At 40.3% G+C, this 19,393-nt stretch overlaps 1 protein-coding gene across 2 annotated transcripts in view; it reads right to left on the bottom strand.

The window, feature by feature from the left end:
- Window positions 1–19,393, bottom strand: part of PTPRG (protein tyrosine phosphatase receptor type G) — an 869,661-nt gene that overhangs the window by 367,678 nt on the left and 482,590 nt on the right. The gene's annotated exons all lie outside the window — the stretch shown is intronic.

Genomic DNA, 19,393 nt, shown 5'->3' on the forward strand with positions numbered 1-19,393 from the left:
CTGATTGCACATCTTAAAGACCTAGAAGAAGAACAACAAAGGAATCCTAAAGCAACCAGAAGGACAGAAATTACTAAAGTTAGGGCAGAAATAAATAACATTGAGAATAGGAAAACCATACAAAAGATCAATGAAAGTAAATGTTGGTTCTTCGAAAGAGTAAATAAAATCGACAAACCTTTAGCCAGACTCACAAAACAAAAAAGAGAAAAGACCCAAATAAATCGGATAGTAAATGAAAGAGGAGAAATCACAACAGACACTGCAGAAATTCAACATATCATGCGAGGCTTCTATGAACAACTATATGCCACCAAGCTAGAGAATCTGGAAGAAATGAATGATTTCCTAGATACCTACCAACTTCCAAAACTAAGTAAAGAGGAAGTGGATAACATGAACAGGCCCATCACAGCTAATGAAATTGAAACAGTTATCAAAAATCTTCCCAAAAATAAAAGTCCTGGACCAGATGGTTTTACAAATGAATTCTACAAAACTTTCAAAGAAGAACTAATACCTCTACTTTTAAAAGTCTTCCAGAAGATTGAAGACACTGGAATACTCCCTGCCAGCTTCTATGAAGCCAACATCACCCTGATACCAAAAGCAGACAGGGACACAACCAAAAAAGAAAACTACAGACCAATATCTCTGATGAACATAGATGCGAAAATATTGAACAAAATTCTAGCCAACCGGATACAGCAGTATATCAAAAAAATTGTTCATCATGACCAAGTGGGGTTTATCCCAGGCATGCAAGGTTGGTTTAATATACATAAATCAATCAATGTGATCCACCACATCAACAAAAGCAAGACCAAAAACCACATGGTCATATCAATAGATGCAGAGAAAGCCTTTGACAAATACAACATCCCTTTATGATCAAAACACTACAAAAAATGGGAATAGATGGAAAATTCCTGAAGATAGTGGAGTCTATATATAGCAAACCTATAGCCAACATCATACTCAATGGTGAAAAACTGGAAGCATTTCCCCTCAGATCAGGTACTAGCCAGGGCTGCCCACTATCACCATTACTATTCAACATAGTGTTGGAAGTTCTTGCCATAGCAATCAGGCAGGAGCAAGGAATTAAAGGCATACAGATTGGAAGAGAAGAAGTCAAACTCTCCTTATTTGCAGATGACATGATAGTATACATGGAAAAACCTAAGGAATCCAGCAAGAAGCTTTTGGAAATCATCAGGCAATACAGTAATGTGTCAGGCTATAAAATTAACATTCAAAAGTCAGTGGCATTCCTCTATGCAAACACTAAGTTAGAAGAAATTGAAATCCAGAAATCAGTTCCTTTTTCTATAGCAACAAAAACTATAAAATATCTAGGAGTACACCTAACCAAAGAAGTGAAAGACTTGTATACTGAAAATTATGAGTCACTACTCAAAGAAATTGAAAAAGACACAAAGAAGTGGAAAGATATTCCATGTTCATGGGTTGGAAGAATTAACATCATCAAAATGAATATATTACCCAGAGCCATCTACAAATTTAATGCTATCCCCATCAAGATCCCAAGCACATTTTTTAGGAGAATAGAAAAAATGCTACAAATGTTTATCTGGAACCAGAAAAGACCTAGAATTGCCAAAACAATCTTGAGAAAAAAGAACAGAACCGGAGGCATCACACTGCCAGATCTCAAACTGTATTATAGGGCCATTGTCATCAAAACCGCTTGGTACTGGAACATGAACAGACACACTGACCAGTGGAATAGAACTGAGAGCCCAGAAATGAGGCCCCACATGTATGGACATCTAATCTTTGACAAAGGGGCTCAGACTATTACATGGGGAAAGCAGAGTCTCTTCAACAAATGGTGTTGGAAACAATGGGTTGAAACATGCAGAAGAATGAAACTGAATCACTGTATTTCACCAAATACAAAAGTAAATTCCAAGTGGATCAAGGACTTGGATGTTAGACCAGAAACTATCAGATACTTAGAGGAAAATACTGGCAGAACTTTTTTCCGCATAAATTTTAAAGACATTTTCAATGAAACGAATCCAATTACAAGGAAGACTAAGGCAAGTATAAACCTATGGGACTACATCAAATTAAAAAGCTTCTTCACAGCAAAAGAAACCACTACCCAAATCAAGAGACCCCTCACAGAATGGGAGAAGATCTTTACATGCCATACATCAGATAAGAGTTTAATAACCAACATATATAAAGAGCTTGCCAGACTCAACAACAAGACAACAAATAACCCCATCCAAAAATGGGGGGAGGACTTGGACAGAATATTCACCACAGAAGAGATCCAAAAGGCCGAGAAACACATGAAAAAATGCTCCAAGTCTCTGATTGTCAGAGAAATGCAAATCAAGACAACAATGAGATATCACTTCACTCCTGTGAGAATGTCATACATCAGAAAAGGTAACAGCAGCAAATGCTGGAGAGGGTGTGGGGTCAAAGGAACCCTCCTGCACTGCTGGTGGGAATGTCAATTGGTCCAACCTCTGTGGAGAACAGTCTGGAGAACTCTCAGAAGGCTAGAAATGGACCTACCCTATGAGCCTGCAATTCCCCTCCTGGGGATATATCCTAAGGAACCCAACACATTCATCCAAAAAGATCTGTGTACACATATGTTCTTGGCAGCACAATTTGTAATAGCCAAAACCTGGAAGCTACCCAGGTGTCCAACAACAGATGAGTGGCTGAGCAAGTTGTGGTATATATACACAATGGAATACTACTCAGCTGTAAAAAATGGTGACTTCACCGTTTTCAGCCGATCTTGGATGGACCTTGAAAAAATCATGTTGAGTGAAATAAGTCAGAAACAGAAGGATGAATATGGGATGATCTCACTCTCAGGCCGAAGTTGAAAAACAAGATTAGAAAAGAAAACACAAGTCGAACCTGAAATGGAATTGGAGTATTACACCAAAGTAAAAGACTCTGGGGTGGGTGGGTGGGTGGGGAGAATACAGGTCCATGAAAAATGATGAATTAAATAGTGGGGGTTGTATTGTTAAATGGGAATCTGGGGATTGTTATGCATGTAAAAAAAAAAAAAAGATTTTAAAAAAGTTTAACACATGTAAAGTTATGTACAGCAATATTTAGTACATACTAACTGCTCAATAAACACTGTTATTTCTACTTTCTACTAGGAAGAACATACAAAATCTAAATTCTGGATGTCATGACCCTATTCCCGACTCCAGAAAGAGCATCTAACATCTGGAGAAATAGTTTAGCTGGCAGAGTGAAGGATTTGCATGTCAGAAATACCTGATTCCACATCTATCACTACATGTTCAGGAGGGGTGCTCTGGCTTTGCTTCTCTCATATTCACTCTCTCAAATGGAAAAAAATTCCCAAAAAACATTAATCTATAGAAGGCGGGAAGCATCCAGTTTAGTATTTAGTATTTAGATTCATTTTGGTCAGATTGATTCTGGAAGGACTGTAAACTCAGGACTAAACCAACTAGTACTTGGAGTTTTCCAGATCCAGAGAATGAATTAGTCTGGCACTATTCAAAACAAGGCTCAAGACTTTTAATCAAAGACTAAGAGAATATTTACTATCCTCCCAGAAAGTAAATGAAAAAAGTAAGTGGAGACAAATTTGCAACCAAGAGAGAATGAGCAAGAGCCTAAAGTGTTGAAATAAAAAGCCCAAAGTGAAAAAATAAACAGAGAAATAAAATAAGAAACCAAAGGAAACACTTTTGAAATTTAAGTTTTATCTCTGAAATCTATCATTTCAATTCTAATTGTCTTTGTATTTAAAACAAATTGGACGTGTTCCTGCTATTTGTGACTAGCAATATATAGGACATAATAAAAAAAAAGTTGGTTTAAAAGACAACCAGTTGAATTATTCAAGGAGTTCAACATTCATCACTACAATGAAAATGTCAAATTATACAGATAAAATCAGAAAGGCAGGGTGAATGGAATATATGAGGATAACATCTCTCCATTCCCTTTCCTTCTAAACCTCTTTCCCTATAAGAGCAGAATAAACTTTGTTAAGGTTTAAAGATCTCATTTAGACAAAGGAAAAGAAACAGGCTCTCAAGTTCCCTGCTGTAAATTCTTACTCTAGGTAACCTCAGGCTCACAGGATAAGAAAAGTTGACAGTCAGTTGTCTCCCTCTCAAGCCTCCTGCCAGGCATAGCATAATGCAGGGAGGGAAGGCTGTCCAGAAGAGACTAGTCTTTAATCCCAAAGGTCAGAGTCACACCCAAAGCAGGAAGGAAAACAATAGTTAAGATCTGGTTCAGACAGGCTGGCACTTCCTGTCTTTGAATGGAAATCCTTTTCATGCTTATTAGTTATCAAGAAATAAGTGTTGCTGAATATTGCTGTTCTAGGTCCCTGAGTAATCTCAATCAGAAGCAGGAAAAATGAAAATTGTTAAAGACAAAATTTGGGAGTTTGGTTTGGGCTGGGCTAACTGTCTCCCAACACACAGACATAAGGGCTGAGAAGAAAATAACCAAGAAATTAAAAACGGTTTTATAAGGCACTCGCTCAACAGCTGAAGGGCCTGGGTGTGTGGGACTGGGAAATACTTCAGAGTGAAGACAGGATGATTAACACCCTCCCTGTGACAACTATAAAAGGAGGAATGTATGCTTCAAAATGTATTAACTATTAAATGCTATCTGGGGGAATGTCTAGACATAAAGCTTCACATTTATGAGGTAAAGCCAAAACAACATGATGGATTCTGTGTCTTTCTGTCACACTCCAAATAGATCACTTTAACTTGTGCTTTTCTCCATTTCAATAAATTTACAGTATAAGTAACTAACAACAAAGGGATCTAGAAAGAAAATTGGAGGGGTTTAACAAATGTAACAGTAACAGGAAGAGAACAAAAAAACAAAAAAACATTTGCTTTACCTAACCAGAAGAGTCTGATAACCTAGCTATCTAAAATAACACCACAGGGGCGGGGCAATGGTACACCTGCTTGAGCACACATGTTACAATATGCAAGGACCTGGGTTCAAGTCCCTAGTTCCCAGCTCCAAGGAAGCTTCGTAAATGGTGTTACAGGTCTCTCTCCACCCCCAACCCCCCCCCCACTCTTTTTTCCCTCTTGGTTTCTCTATTAAATAAATAAATAAACAAAATGTTTAAAAAAACATATTAAAATAGCATCTCAGTTCAGGTTCTAATTTTTTAAACCCTTCCTCTCTTCCTAAAAATGTGCTGCTAGGGAACATACACAAAATAGAGATCCTAGTCTCTCTCCACCCTAGGGTCCCTACCCTCATTGCCTCTGTTACTACTCTTTGGTTCCTGTTTATTAAACATTTTGTCCTTACTGTCTTTCAGTCACCAAGTTACAGATTCTACTATGATCCCATCCTGACCTCCCTAGGCTGATGACCTTGCCAACCCTGTGCTGGAACCTCACCTCTCCAGCGCCCTGTCCTATCAGGGAAAGATAGAGACAGGCTAGGGCCAATGTCCATGTCCAGCAGAGAAGCAGTTACAGAAGCCAAAATATCTTCCTTCTGCACCCCAAGAATTTTGGTCCATACTCCAAGAGAGTATGGACCAGTGTTAGGGGAAAATAACCAGAGGACACTGAATGCCAGTTCCACTGGGACCTGGAACATTTGTGACAAAGAACTTCTGTTTTTGCTCCATCACTAAGAGGGAATTGGATAATTTCACTCATAAGTGGAATACAGAGAACTGAAACATATGAACTTGAAAAAAGGGAAAAAATAAATAAAAATTAAAGATATATGTCATATATATAGGGGGGAAGAGAAGGAGAAATAAAAGAGAGGGAGAGACAGACAACCTTAACTATGACTGCTGGAGAACTATGGTGGTTACAGTTGTGGGGTGTGTGGGGGGTGACAGAACTCTGGTGGTAGGAGTGGTATAGAATTATATCCCTTTTATTTTATAATTTTGTAAATCACCAATTAAAAATATATGCTGCTAGGGCCTCCTACATAACCAATACCACCACTGAGAAGTCTCTTTTGGCACATTTACTCATTCTTCTATTTTAGGAAAATATATGTATAAAGGAGAAGATAATGAAAAGACTGAGAGGAAGAGGCAGAGAAAAGAAATACCATAATATCATTCTACCACCCCTGAAGCTCCTCTTGTGCCACTCACGGTGCTTTCCATATGCCTCAAAACTTGATATGTGTTAAGACAAATATCCTACCAGGTGAATGATTTTCTAGTCCCAACCTTTTCCATTTCTTTTCCTAGTTTATGGTTCATGAGAACACAGATTTCATGGTGTCCTATACTTATCTGATTTGTTTACATAGCATAAGGAAGGTATTCGATAAATAAATGCTTCCTCCCCCACCCCCAAAAAGTTAAATACTGACTTTCAAGAATGTTTCTAATATAAAAGAATTGGCAAAAAGAAGGAGGAGGAAGAGGAGGACAAGAAGAAGGAGAAAGGAAGAAAGGAAGGAAGGAAGGAAGAAAGAAAGATAGAAAGAAAGAAAGATAGAAAGAAAGAAAGAACTGACAATAATGCAAATAACCACTGAAGGGATTTGCAAAGCAAACTAATGTGCTATGGTTCATAAGTAGATAATCTTACTCAGAGACATTCTAAATGGATTTAAGATTTATATACTTAGAATAAATAAATTAAAGTATTAGAAACAGTTGTTGTAGGAGAACATTTCTACATGCCTAAGGCATTAAAGGCAGAAAAGATTGATAAAAATCAAACATACTAAAGAAAGATTAATTTTATACACTGTAGAAAGCACCATAGGAAACATCAAAAGACAATCAGTAAAAAGATTTGCAATCCCACCAAAAAGGGGAAAAAGACGTAAAGATTCTAAAATCCCCAATTAAAAAATGGACAACGGAGTTGAATCAGTAATTAAAAATTACAAAAGGTCCCTTAAAATAGGAAAAACTGCTGTGCCTCACTAACAGTGAAACACAGGTTTAAACTGCACAGATCTCTTCTTAAATTTGCAAACATCAACGTGTTTGATTACACACTGCTAGCAAGGATGTGTTCATATAAGTGCTTTTAATCCATGACTACTGAGAGACTAGTACAATCTATATTCAAGAAGATTTGGAAACAGCTATTAAAATTAGCAGTGTATGCTCCACTGACCTGGTGTTAATCCCATAGACATATTTGCATTCATACAAGGATAAAGTTAGTCATGGCAACATCTTTTATGATATTCAATATTTTAAAAGATTAGTTACTTAAGCTACAGTAAATTAGTGTGATAGGTTAGTGTGGAAAATGATAAAAGGAAAGAGAGAGAGAGAGAGAAAGAGAGAGAGAGAGACCCAAGTTAAAAATAGACCTGAGGGGGCAGGGGGTGGCACACCTGGCTGAACGCACACATTACAGTCGCACACATTACAGTGCGCAAGGACCCAGGTTCAACCCTCTGGCCCCACCTGCAGGGGGAAAGCTTCATGTGTGGTGAAGTAGGGCTGCAGGTGTCTCTCTTTCTCTCTCTCCCCTCTCAATTTCTCTGTCTCTATCCAGTAATAAAAATAAATAAATAAAAAGAACAAAATGTATTTAAAAAGAGAAATACCTACAAGTTTTATATTTAAGTGAAAGCCCCAACATACAATGCCACTTGTGTCTAAAAACTGTGCAAGTCAATGACCATATGCATTTATCTGTATTGACATATCTCTGGAAGCATATTTAAGAAACCAAGACACTTCTAGCAGGTGAGAAAATAGAGAGGAGAAAATTTTCATCACTTATTCTTTTCTACCCTTTGAACTTTATTTAAAAGCTAAAATTTTAAAATAATAGAAATGTAAAAAGGAGAAAGGAATATTTGATATCCTACAAAGGGAAAAATTCTGGACATAGAACAATTTTTTATAGAAGTGTATTACCTGATATAAAGGAAAAAAATAACAGAACCAAAGTAGTGATGAAACATACAGAAAGACTGAGAAAGGACTTGCTAAACTGTTAATGGTGGTTATTTTTAGGAGTCAAAAGAGGACAGGGCAGACCTAGATAGCTCAGCATATAAAGCAAACACCTCTCTCTCAGGCATAAGGGCCTGGGCTGGAGCCCAAGCACAGCATGGGCAGGCAACAGACAATGTACAGGGAGAGCTCCAAGGGTGGTAAAACACTGCTGTGCTGTCTCTGCTCTGTCTCCTATTCCTCTCTCTATCTGAAATAAAGAATGAAGAAAACGGTGTGCTGTGGAGGCCAGGCAGTGGAGGGACCTGACTTTTGGGCTCATTCCCAGATACTGCATTAAAACATCCAAAACCAAAAAAAAAAAAAAAAAAAAAAAAAAAGTCAGGGTGATTAAAGATAATGTTAAGTTGCTACTTTTGAGAATATATACATTTAGCATCTCTGTAAAATGTTGTGTGTCTTTGCTAGGGCTTCCCTGCTCTAATTCCACCCCCCCACCCCAGGTAGAGAGAGACAGGAGCTAGGAAATGGCAAGATATGTTGCTCTTTTTTCTTGAAAGCACAGATATTACGAGTACTTGATTAGGCATCAGGTAGAGTGTTAAACTTGTGTGCATGAGGTAGGTACTGAGTTCAAATCCCTGGCACTGCATATGACTGAGAGATGCACTCCCACTGCCACTAAAAAGAAATCTTTTTAAAGAAGAAGTGAGAAAATGAGGCAATAATAAAAAAAACCAACAAGATTGAGAGATAACTAATTATGTATGATATAAGCATAAAAAAGATTCCTGGGTCTTTCTCATGTACTATCTGCTGCTTTCCATGACACCCTATTTAATCTTTAGCTTGCTTATCAGGATCTGGGGAGACAATGATTTTATTTCATTGCTGACCTTCATCTCCTGGCAACATGCCACTCACAAATGTAATAAATCCATCTCCTTTGTCAAGTTTTGGATAAAAATGCTGAAAATGCCAAGGCAAAAGACAGAACTCTCCATCACTACAGTGGGGGCATTATCCAGAATTCCCTGGGAAGAGTTTTTCAATCTATAGTGGATTCTCATTTCTTCATCTCACTGCTAAAAATACTAGGTGATATTGTCAGGGTTTTCTGTGAAATCCAGATGCCAGCAAGGGATGCACTTGAAAATCTGACAATGTCAGCAAGACTCTCAAACAGAAGTAAACAAGGTATCTCCCTGTAGAATATTAGAATGTAGTGCTCTGGAGGCTGAGTATGCATTAATATCCTCACCCTTGCTACCCAAGACTGGCAGTGTAGGCACTGAACAAATAAGGATTACATGAAGGGTGTCTAAGGCTGGGAAATAGCCCAACTGGTAAAGCACGGAGCTTTCATACCCAAGGTTCCAGTTTCAACCCTTGGCATCATATATATTAGAGCAGTGCTCTGACTCCCCACCCCCACACCCCATCACACACACACACCTGTGTCTGTCCGTCTCTGTCTCTCTCCCCCCCTCTTTTGCTCAAGTGAAATTCTGTATCTCACTTGAAATAAAAAAATATATTTAAAGGGTGGGTCCATACATGATGAATATAATAAAAGAACATTTTGTGAAAACACAAAAGTGGCCAGCTTTATTGCTTTTCATTCTGAAAAACTTGAGATCAAAATAAAATGTTTGATGAAAATCTTCATTAACCTTTAGAATCACTATTATATTTTTAGGAACTAAACTGATCTTTGACGGGAAGAAAATAAATGCATTTATAAGTACAGATGGAATCTATTTATGTTGACAGCAAAGAAAACGGTTGCCATTAAAAAAATAATAAAAAAGGCATTCCGGGGGAAAAAAAATACTGAAAAAAATCTTTCTTTGGAGGCCAGGCAGTGGCGAACCTGGTTAAGCACACGTATCTCCATGCCTCAGGATCCAGTTCAAGGCCCACTTCCCAGCTGCAGGTGTCTTTCTCTGTCCCTCCCTATCTACCCTTCTCTCTCAATTTCTCTCTGTTCCGTCAAATAAAAATCAATAAATAAAATAGAAAGAAAAAAATGGAAAAAACTGCCGCCAGTAGCTGTGGATTTGTAGTACCTGCACTGAGCCCCAGCAATAACCCTGGAGGCAAAATTTATTCATTAATTAAGAATTAGTTATTTAATATTGATTGACAAAAGTATGGGACAACAGGAATATAATTCCATACCATTCCCAACACCATAGTTCTGAGTCCCCATTCTCTCCATTGCAAACAGCAGTAACCTTCCCAAGGGCACAGAAGTATATAATACTTATATGTTAATAAGTATTATAATAAGGGCACTTATTATTTCTATAACTATCAGTCTGTATTTCTATATATTTGCCCATTTCTTCCATGGTCCTGTTTTCTCCTCCTCTCCAAGTCAAACCTCCACCCATTGCCACTTCTGAATATCCTTTCTTTTTTCTTCTTCTCTTTCCGGGTCCTGATGGAATTGGAGTTGTATTCAAAGACCACTATTTAAATGTCCTGCTACTGTAATATTTAAATTAGTGTATACTTCTTACTAGTTTCATCACTAGGTATATCTGGATATCAACATCAATTTGGATTTACATCTGGATCCAAAAAACTTCTCCTTCAGAACTGGACCTAGTCAAGTCGTGAGTGGGGGGGGAATACCCTATCAATAGATTTGATCAGGACTCCTCATAATCAGCAGAGACAGTATTCATGATTATCAAAGTAGTTACATTGTCAGTAGAACCATATGTTTGTAGGTACAGCACAAAATCAATTAGGACAATAAGGGAAAATGAAGACAAAAGTATATGTGCACTTAATTAAAATCACATACCTATGTGTACTAAAACAGTACTAAGATGGCGACATACAGTAGTAGACAACAGCAGTGAACAACTACATACAAAGAAAATTTCTGGCTTACAGTGTGTTTATCTGGTGCTAGTTCTGTAATTTTTCAACTGTTATTAAATATCACTAAGATTATAAGAAAAAAAATTTTCTGTACAAGTTCCAGGCAGAGAAGGCAAAATTTTTTTTAATTAATTAATTTATTTATTTTCTCCTCCAGGGTTATTGCTGGGCTCGGTGCCTGCACCATGAATCCACTGCTCCTGGAGGCCATTTTTCCCCCTTCTTGTTGCCCTAGTTGTTGCTGCCTCGTTGCGGTTATTATTGCCATTGTTGACGTTGCTTTGTTGTTGGATAGGACAGAGAGAAATGGAGAGAGGAGGGGAAGACAGAAAGAGAGGGGGAGAGAGAGACACCTGCAGACCTGCTTCACCGCCTGTGAAGCGACTCCCCTGCAGGTGGGGAGCCGGGGGCTCGAACCGGGATCCTTACGCCGGTCCCTGCGCTTTGCGCCACGTGCGCTTCACCCACTGCGCCACCGCCCCACCCCCGGCAAAATTTTTTTTCATAGCTACAAGGTAGGCTCCTATTGCTAAAATACCTGGAATGTTCTTACTAAGTGGAAAAAAATGGAGAAGTCTTCCCTCTTCTCACATATTATAAGAAAGAATAATATCTGGCAAGATTGAAAATTTAAAAAGAGTAGGATTAATAAGATAACTGGAGGAGGGATTCGCAGTTTAGTACACAGTATATATTTTCTTTCCACATCTTAGACTTACAAAACCAAGGAGGCAAGTGTATGTCGATTCCTGTCTACCATATTGATGAACTTAGCTGGGAGTTTTTTAGATAAAGAGTTCACAACTCAGTAAATGCTTAGGAATTATCAGAACAGTAGGCAACTGGTTGTGATTAAGTAACAAATGAGAAGTCCCTTCCTTGCAGATGGATCCTCAAATATAATCATTTCCAGATGATACTAGACAAAGAGAAGGGAATATGCTGTTATTCAACTTTCATTCTCCAGGTCTTCTAAGATCAGAAGGGAAATTTAGCTGTTCTGAGTTTCTAGATAGGAGAGGCTGTTTCCATTTATAAGCATTCCATTTTCTCCCTAACTCCTTTTCCAAAAGCCTATCCAGGAAAATATTTGGTAAACAACCAGCATTTCCTTAAGTATTAAGGTAATAACTAAAGAAGCAAGAAACTTGTAGTACACCAACAGAAATCAAACTACCCCACCACCGGTCCATGTTCCAGTGTTGATTTAAAACATAAATTATCATATTGTCATTTATTTCCAAAATCCTGAGCCACAATAGGCATACACACTTCTTCTGACACTGGGGCAAAAGGGGGAAAAATATAGGAATCACTGCTAATTTTCGCCTAAGAATTCTCTGTAAGCTTAGAAGGCTGACAATGTGATGGTTCTGAGCCCTCATTACAAGCTCACAATGAAGTGGCCGTCTTTTGGGGACACCTGATAACAAAATCCTTGTCTGGAATCTATTTGCCTACTCCATAGCTCCACTAACAATTACTGAGCATTCCAGTTCTCCCACTGTGCAAACTTGAAGTTATGCATCTTCATTCCTGAACTTGGTATGTGTGGTCTTCATCATCTTATTGCTACCATCAAGGCAAACCCTCCTCCCCTCAATAAAGAAACAAAACGGGTTCTTCCTTATCTCATATCCTAGATGGAGCAGTCTGCACCTCCTCCGTCAGACAGCTATGGCTCTCACCTACCTCCCTTACTCTTTAGCCCTCTCCAGTCCCCACCCCAGTCAATCATCTTGGTAAAGCTTAAATTTGATCATTTCCTTAAAACCATCGAATTTATTATTTACATCAATGACCTCCCAGAAACTTCTTCAAGGAAGTTCATCTACGCCGATGACATCTGCTGTGCAACTCAGGCATCCAAGTTCGACATCCTCGAGGAAACACTCACGAAAGACATGTCTCTGATATCTGATTACTGTAAAAAATGGCGACTAATCCCTAGCACTGCAAAAACGGTATCATCTGTTTTCCATCTACACTATGCCTCGGCCTCGCGTGAGCTTAATGTGCAGCTTGGCGATACGAGAATCCGGCATGAAGCCCAGCCAGTCTATTTTGGCGTTACTCTCGATCGCACCCTGTCATTTCACGAACATCTCATAAAAACTGCAGCAAAGGTGGGCACGAGGAATAACATCATTGCAAGACTGGCCAGCTCCTCATGGGGCATGAGCGCTTCCACACTACGATCATCATCTCTGGCAATATGCTATTCCACTGCAGAATACTGTGCCCCAGTATGGTTCCGTAGTCCCCATGTCCACTTGGTCGATTCCAAATTATATTCCTCCATGAGGATAATTTCTGGAACCATCCGTTCCACCCCGGTTCCATGGCTGCCAGTCCTTAGCAACATCACCCCGCCAGATATTCGTCGGGATGCGCCATCATCTAAGTTCATTTCCCACGTCTACGCTCGACCGGACCTGCCAATATACGCGCGGATTATCTTCGCCCACCCTGTCCAACGCTTGACATCTGGTCATCCAATCTGGTCCCCTACGCCTACACTCAACTTCTCTGTTCCAGACTCTTGGAAACAGAGTTGGCAGTCAGCTGAGGTAAAGAACAAACACCTCATCACAGACCGCTGCAAGCGTCAACCCGGCTCTGACCTAGCACTTTATGATTGGGCCCTCCTCAATCGCTATCGAACAGGCCATGGCCTGTGCGCCGCTATGTTCCATCACTGGGGAGCCAGAGACGACCCGAACTGCCCCTGCGGCTACAGACAGACTATGACCCACATAGTCAACGACTGCCACCTCTCCAGATTCAAAGGAGGTCTCGAAACTTTACATCAGGCTCAACCTGACGCTGTTGACTGGCTATGGAAGAAGGGCAAACGCTAGAAGAAGAAGAAGAAGAAGAAACCATAGAACAGCATCCTTTGCCATTCAAATCAGGGAAGACCTAGGAAGTCATCTGCAAGACTGAACATACCTACTCCCTAAGCCTAATCACCTCATGATAATAGTTCCTACTTACCCTCCATCTCATCATCTTTTTGCACAGGGGGCAAACTAGTTGTTTTTTAATGTTTTAATACTTTATTTTATTTTAAGCAGAGAGAGATACAGAGAGAAAGATCAGAGCACTGCTAAGCTCTGGCTTATGTTGGTGCTGGGGGTTGAACCTGGGGCCCTGGAGTCTTAGGCATGAGTCTTTTTGCATAATCATGATGCTGTCTCCTCAGTCTGCATACTATTCTTCTCTGAACTGTTCCAATTTTAGTATATGAGCAGCTGAAAACAAGCAAACAACTAATATTTTACACACTTGTTTGGGTTGTCTGTTGTCTACTTGTTACTGACAGCAGGAAGGCAAACTTTAAGATCAGAGAAGCCTCTGTAATGTGCATATAGACACAGGTCAAATATATGCAAATATATTAGTTAAGACCATCAACAATATAATGTCAGTTCAAAATACAGAGGGTTCTAGATTAATCCATTTCAGGTGTACAATTCAATTTTAGTAAATCTATAGAGCTGTAAAAATATTTTCATGGGGCTGGATGGTGGCGCACCTGGTTGAGTGCACAAGTTACAATGTGCAAGGACTCAGGTTCAAGTCCTGGTCCCCATCTGCAGGGGGAAAGCTTTGCGAGTGGTGAAGCAGTGTTGTAGGTGTCTGTCTGTCTCTCCCTCTCTATCACCATGTTCCCTCATTCCCTCTCAATTTCGGGCTATCTCTATCCAGTAAATAAAAATAAATAAATAAATAAATAAATAATTACATGACTCAGATTCAGAATATTAACATTAGGTGACTCAGATTTAGAATATTAACATTAGGGGGGTCAGGCAGTGGTGCAGCGGGTCAAGCGCATCTGGTGCAAAGCGCAAGAACCAGTGTAGGAATCCTGGTTCGAGACCCTGGCTCCCCACCTGCAGGAGAGTTGCTTCACAATCAGTGAAGCAGGTCTGCAGGTGTCTGTCTTTCTCTCCCCCCTCTCGATTTCTCTCTGTCCTATCCAACAACGAATGACATCGACAACAACAATAATAACCACAACAAGGCTACAACAACAAGGGCAACAAATGGGGGGAGGGAATGGCCTCCAGGAGCAGTGGATTCATGATGCAGGCACTGAGCCCCAGCAATAACCCTGGAGGCAAAAAAAAAAAAAAAAGAATATTAACATTAGGCCAAATGACTGAAGAGAAGCAATAAGGAGAGATTACACAGAACCACTCCACCTCTCCTGAAGCTTTCCCTGTGCATGGTGCTCTGAGGAGGTGACCAGGGGTTCACACTTGGGTTCTCATGCATAGTAAAGTGTATAGGCTCCACCAGGTGAATTGCATCCTGGTCCCCTTCACAAATCTGCTTTATGACTAAAGTCAAATGAACAATTAATTATCTGTGCTAAAAGAAATAGTAGGAATCTATTGCTGCAGAGAGATCTACTGCGAAATTGAACCCAGTCTTATTTCCCACCAATTTTCAAATGTTTCAGACTCACAGACAGTCTCACTGGATCTATATTAATCTGCAATCTACACATCTAAGTCTGTCTTACAGATATAACTGAGAAGGCACATGGGCATGTTGACTTTGGGGCTAGTGCTCTCCATCAGTTTTCCAAGGAGCAAAACATGATTCCTGCATCTCTCCTCCCCCATAACATCATAACATGGTGGGACAGGTGGCTTGCTCCCCAAGTTGACTTTTGCCACTGAAGGATGCCACATGTTTTAACCTGGAGTGGTCAGATGTGCTAATCAAGGCACACAAAACACATGCAAGATGGCTACAGTACAGAGGCTACACAAATTATATGGGGGGAAATCATGCTTAAAGAGCTAGTTTGCAAAATCCAGATCCACCTTATCCACACGCTTTATTCTCTCATCACTCACCCCTAACCAGTTTACCCACACCCTGCCCCTCTAAATGAATTCTCACCTATCTTACTTTTTTCTGAAAAAGGTAATTTATCCCTTCCCTTCCTTTCCTTTCCTTTCCTTTCCTTTCCTTTCCTTTCCTTTCCTTTCCTTTCCTTTCCTTTCCTTTCCTTTTTTCCTTTTTCCTTTCCCTTCCCTTCCCTTCCTTTCCTCCCTTCCTCCTTCCCTCCCTTCCTTCCTTCCTTCCTTCCTTCCTTCCTTCCTTCCTTCCTTCCTTCCTTCCTTCCAGATAGACAGAAAGAAATTAAGAGGGGAAGGGGAGGCAGAGAGGAACATCCGCAGACCTGCTGCAGGGACTTGAACAGAAGTCCTTGTGCATGGTGACATGTGCTCTCAACTCAACAGGGCGTGTACTACTATCTCACCCCAATAAGGTAACTTTATAAAAAATTATCTTGATTTATTGGATAGAGACAGCCAGAAATCAAGAGTGGAAGGGGGAGATTGAGACAGAGAAAGACTCCTGAAACACTGCTTTACTACCTGCAAAGCTTTCCCCCTGCAGCTAGGGAGAAGTGACTTGAACCTGGGTCCTTGCACACTGAATGTAATATGTTCTCTCAACTATGGGCTCCACCACCCGGATCCCATAAGGTAACTTATTTTACACAATTCAGTACTGGTTCATTGTGTGCTCAATTTTTTTTTGCCCTCAAGGTTATTGCTGAGCCTCAGTGCCTGCACTAGGAATCCACTGCTCCTGGAGGTCATTTTTTCCCTTTTGTTACCCTTGTTGTTTATAGGTGTTGCAATTACTATTATTGTTGCCGTTGTTGTTGGATAGGACAGAGAGAAATGGAGAGAGGAGGGGAAGACAGAGAGGGGGAGAGAAAGACAGACACCTGCAGACCTGCTTCACCTCGTGTGAAGTGACTCCCCTGCAGGTGGGGAGCCGGGGCTGGAACTGGGATCCTTAGCCGCTGTTCCTTGCCCTTTGCGTCACATGCGCTTAACCCACTGTGCTACCGCTGAGCCCCCTGGTCAAATATTTTTTCAGTTCACATCCCTAATTAAAACTTCCCAACAATAGTAATTTATATGTAACACATTCGTAATCCTGTATTACCTCTAGTATGCACGTGTTGATACAAATAATCATTTACAAGTATTTTTGGAGCTCATTTTAAAATGAGTTCTTTTTCCAGGATATACTGGCATACTACCTAGGGAGAAGGTTCTCTGTCCCAAGAAGCACACTTTTTTGTATCCAACTGCTGCTGTTCTTCCTCTGACTACTGGTACCTACAATTTATTAATCACTCACTGACCAAGACAATACACTTATCGAATTTCATTTAACTCTTTATCCTGCCTTTGGAAAACAAAAACAAAGAACAGCACCACACTGACATTATACAGATATGGTAACTGATGCAGGAATTAAGTCACACAAAGAAAAGACACAATTGGTGGTAAACCCAAGACAATATGCAGTCTTAGTCAGACATAACAGTTCTTCAAGAAAATGTACAGAGTGCAGATGGCAAGGTTCAGAAGAATTTAAGGGTTCCTATGAAGATGAACTGTGAGAGTAATTCCTCTACAAATATTCTTTAAGGTGGATGAGATAACTTTTTCTTTGTATTGTTTCCTGAAATAGCATCAAGATTTCCAGAAACCACCACAACCACCATGGCTATTCACCATGCCCTCCCTCAACTCCTATTAAAAAGTACAGGGAGTCGGGCGGTAGCGCAGCGGGTTAAGCGCAGGTGACGCAAAGCGCAAGGACCGGCGTAAGGATCCCGGTTCGAGCCCCCCGGGTCCCCACTTGCAGGGGAGTCATTTCACAGGCGGTGAAGCAGGTCTGCAGGTGTCTGTCTTTCTCTCCCCCTCTCTGTGTTCCCCTCCTCTCTTCATTTCTCTCTGTCCTATCCAACAGCAATGACATCAATAACAACAACAATAATAACTACAACAATAAGACAGCAAGGGTAACACAAGGGAAGAAATGAATGATAAATTAAAATAAATAAATAAAATAGAATCAAAAGTACAAAAAGGTGGTCTGGGAGGTGACACAGTGGTAAAGCTTTGGACTCTCAAGCATGAGGTCCCGAGTTTGATCCCCGGTAGCACATGTGCCAGAGTGATGTCTGGTTCTTTCTCTCTCCTATCTTTCTCATAAATAAATAAAATTAAAAGAAAAATGTACAAAAAGTGGGAGTCAGGTGGTGGCGCAGTGGTTAAAGGCATGTGGTGTGAAGCACAAGGACAGGTGTTAAGGATCCAGGTTCGAGCCTCGGCTCCCCACCTACAGGGGGGTCACTTCACAGGCAGTGAAGCAGGTCTGCAGGTCCTTCTCTCCTCCTCTCTGGATTTCTCTGTTCTATCCAACAATAATAAACAAGGGCAAAAAAAAAAAAAAGGAAAAAATAGCCTTCAGGAACTAGTGCAGGCACTGAGCCCCAGTGACAACCCTGGAGGGGGGGGGGGAAGGAAGGAAGGAAGGAGGAAGGAAGCTAAGAGAATCAAACTGATTAAAAGAGAGTTATGACTGGATGGGTTTCTTTAAAAAAAAAAAAAGGAAAAGAGAGAGAGAAAGGGAGAAAGAAAGGAGAAGGAAAAATGAGAGGAAAAGGAAAAGAAGAAAAAAGAAACGGAAAGGAAAGGAAAGGAAAGGAAAGGGAAAAGGAAAAGGTAAAGGAAAAGCTAAAGGAAAAGGAACAGGAAAAGGAAAAGAAAGGAAAAGAAAAGAAAGGAAAACGGAAAGGGGAAGGAAGGGAAAAGGAGGGAAAGGAAGGGAAGGGAGAAATGGAGGCAAGATATGGTGGAAGATAGAGTTGTGTAGGCACAGGGACCCAGAAATATCTTTGGTGGTGGAAAAAAATTCTAAAACTAGCTGTCCATTTTGCACTCTACTTCCACCTGATGCTGTTCCTAGAGTATAGCAAAAGTCTATGGCACACACAACAGTAAATCATTCATAAATAAACACAGTAAGAAACAAGTTGGTAAGTGAATGTCAACTAAATCAGTCTCTAGACACCTTGATGATTTTTCCTTCATATAAAATTGATGTGTTATTATGAGCACCAAATTCTTGATCTCTAACTTATGATGTCACCAGAAGCTGACCTCGCGTCAGCACACCTACATAAAACAATGGTTTGGTTCACAGGCTAAACATTTCATCAAGACATACCTGCCCTTTTCAACATTCTGACTCACCAGGACAACTCACTAATAGCCTATCCCTGTGTCTCAAGGAATGCCTCATCCTCCCTGTGCTGGGGGCTGCCTTTTGCCACACTGCCTGCTGTGCATACAAGTAAATTTGCAATGCTCCACTGGCTTTGACACATTCCACAGCATCAAAAAATTCACCAACACATAGTTAAAGCATGGAAACCCCTTCCCAGGTTAAAGTGGAGAACCAAATATCACATGTCAGTCAATATGGGAGAACTCTCTGACATGCAAGTCACAGTGAGGTGCAGTCACTGTAACTATCGTTACATCTCATGACTCATTCATTTGGTAATGCAGCCACAACTAGGCTAAAAACTTGGCTTTTTTGTTGTTGTTGTTGTTGGGGCCAGGTGGTAGTGCACCTAGTTGAGTGTACACACTACAGTGCTCGAAGACCCAGGTTCAAGTCCCTGGTCCCCACCTTCTTGGGGAAAGCTTCACAAGT

The sequence above is a fragment of the Erinaceus europaeus genome, chromosome 12 (genome assembly GCF_950295315.1).
Source record: "Erinaceus europaeus chromosome 12, mEriEur2.1, whole genome shotgun sequence".
NCBI lineage: Eukaryota > Metazoa > Chordata > Mammalia > Eulipotyphla > Erinaceidae > Erinaceus > Erinaceus europaeus.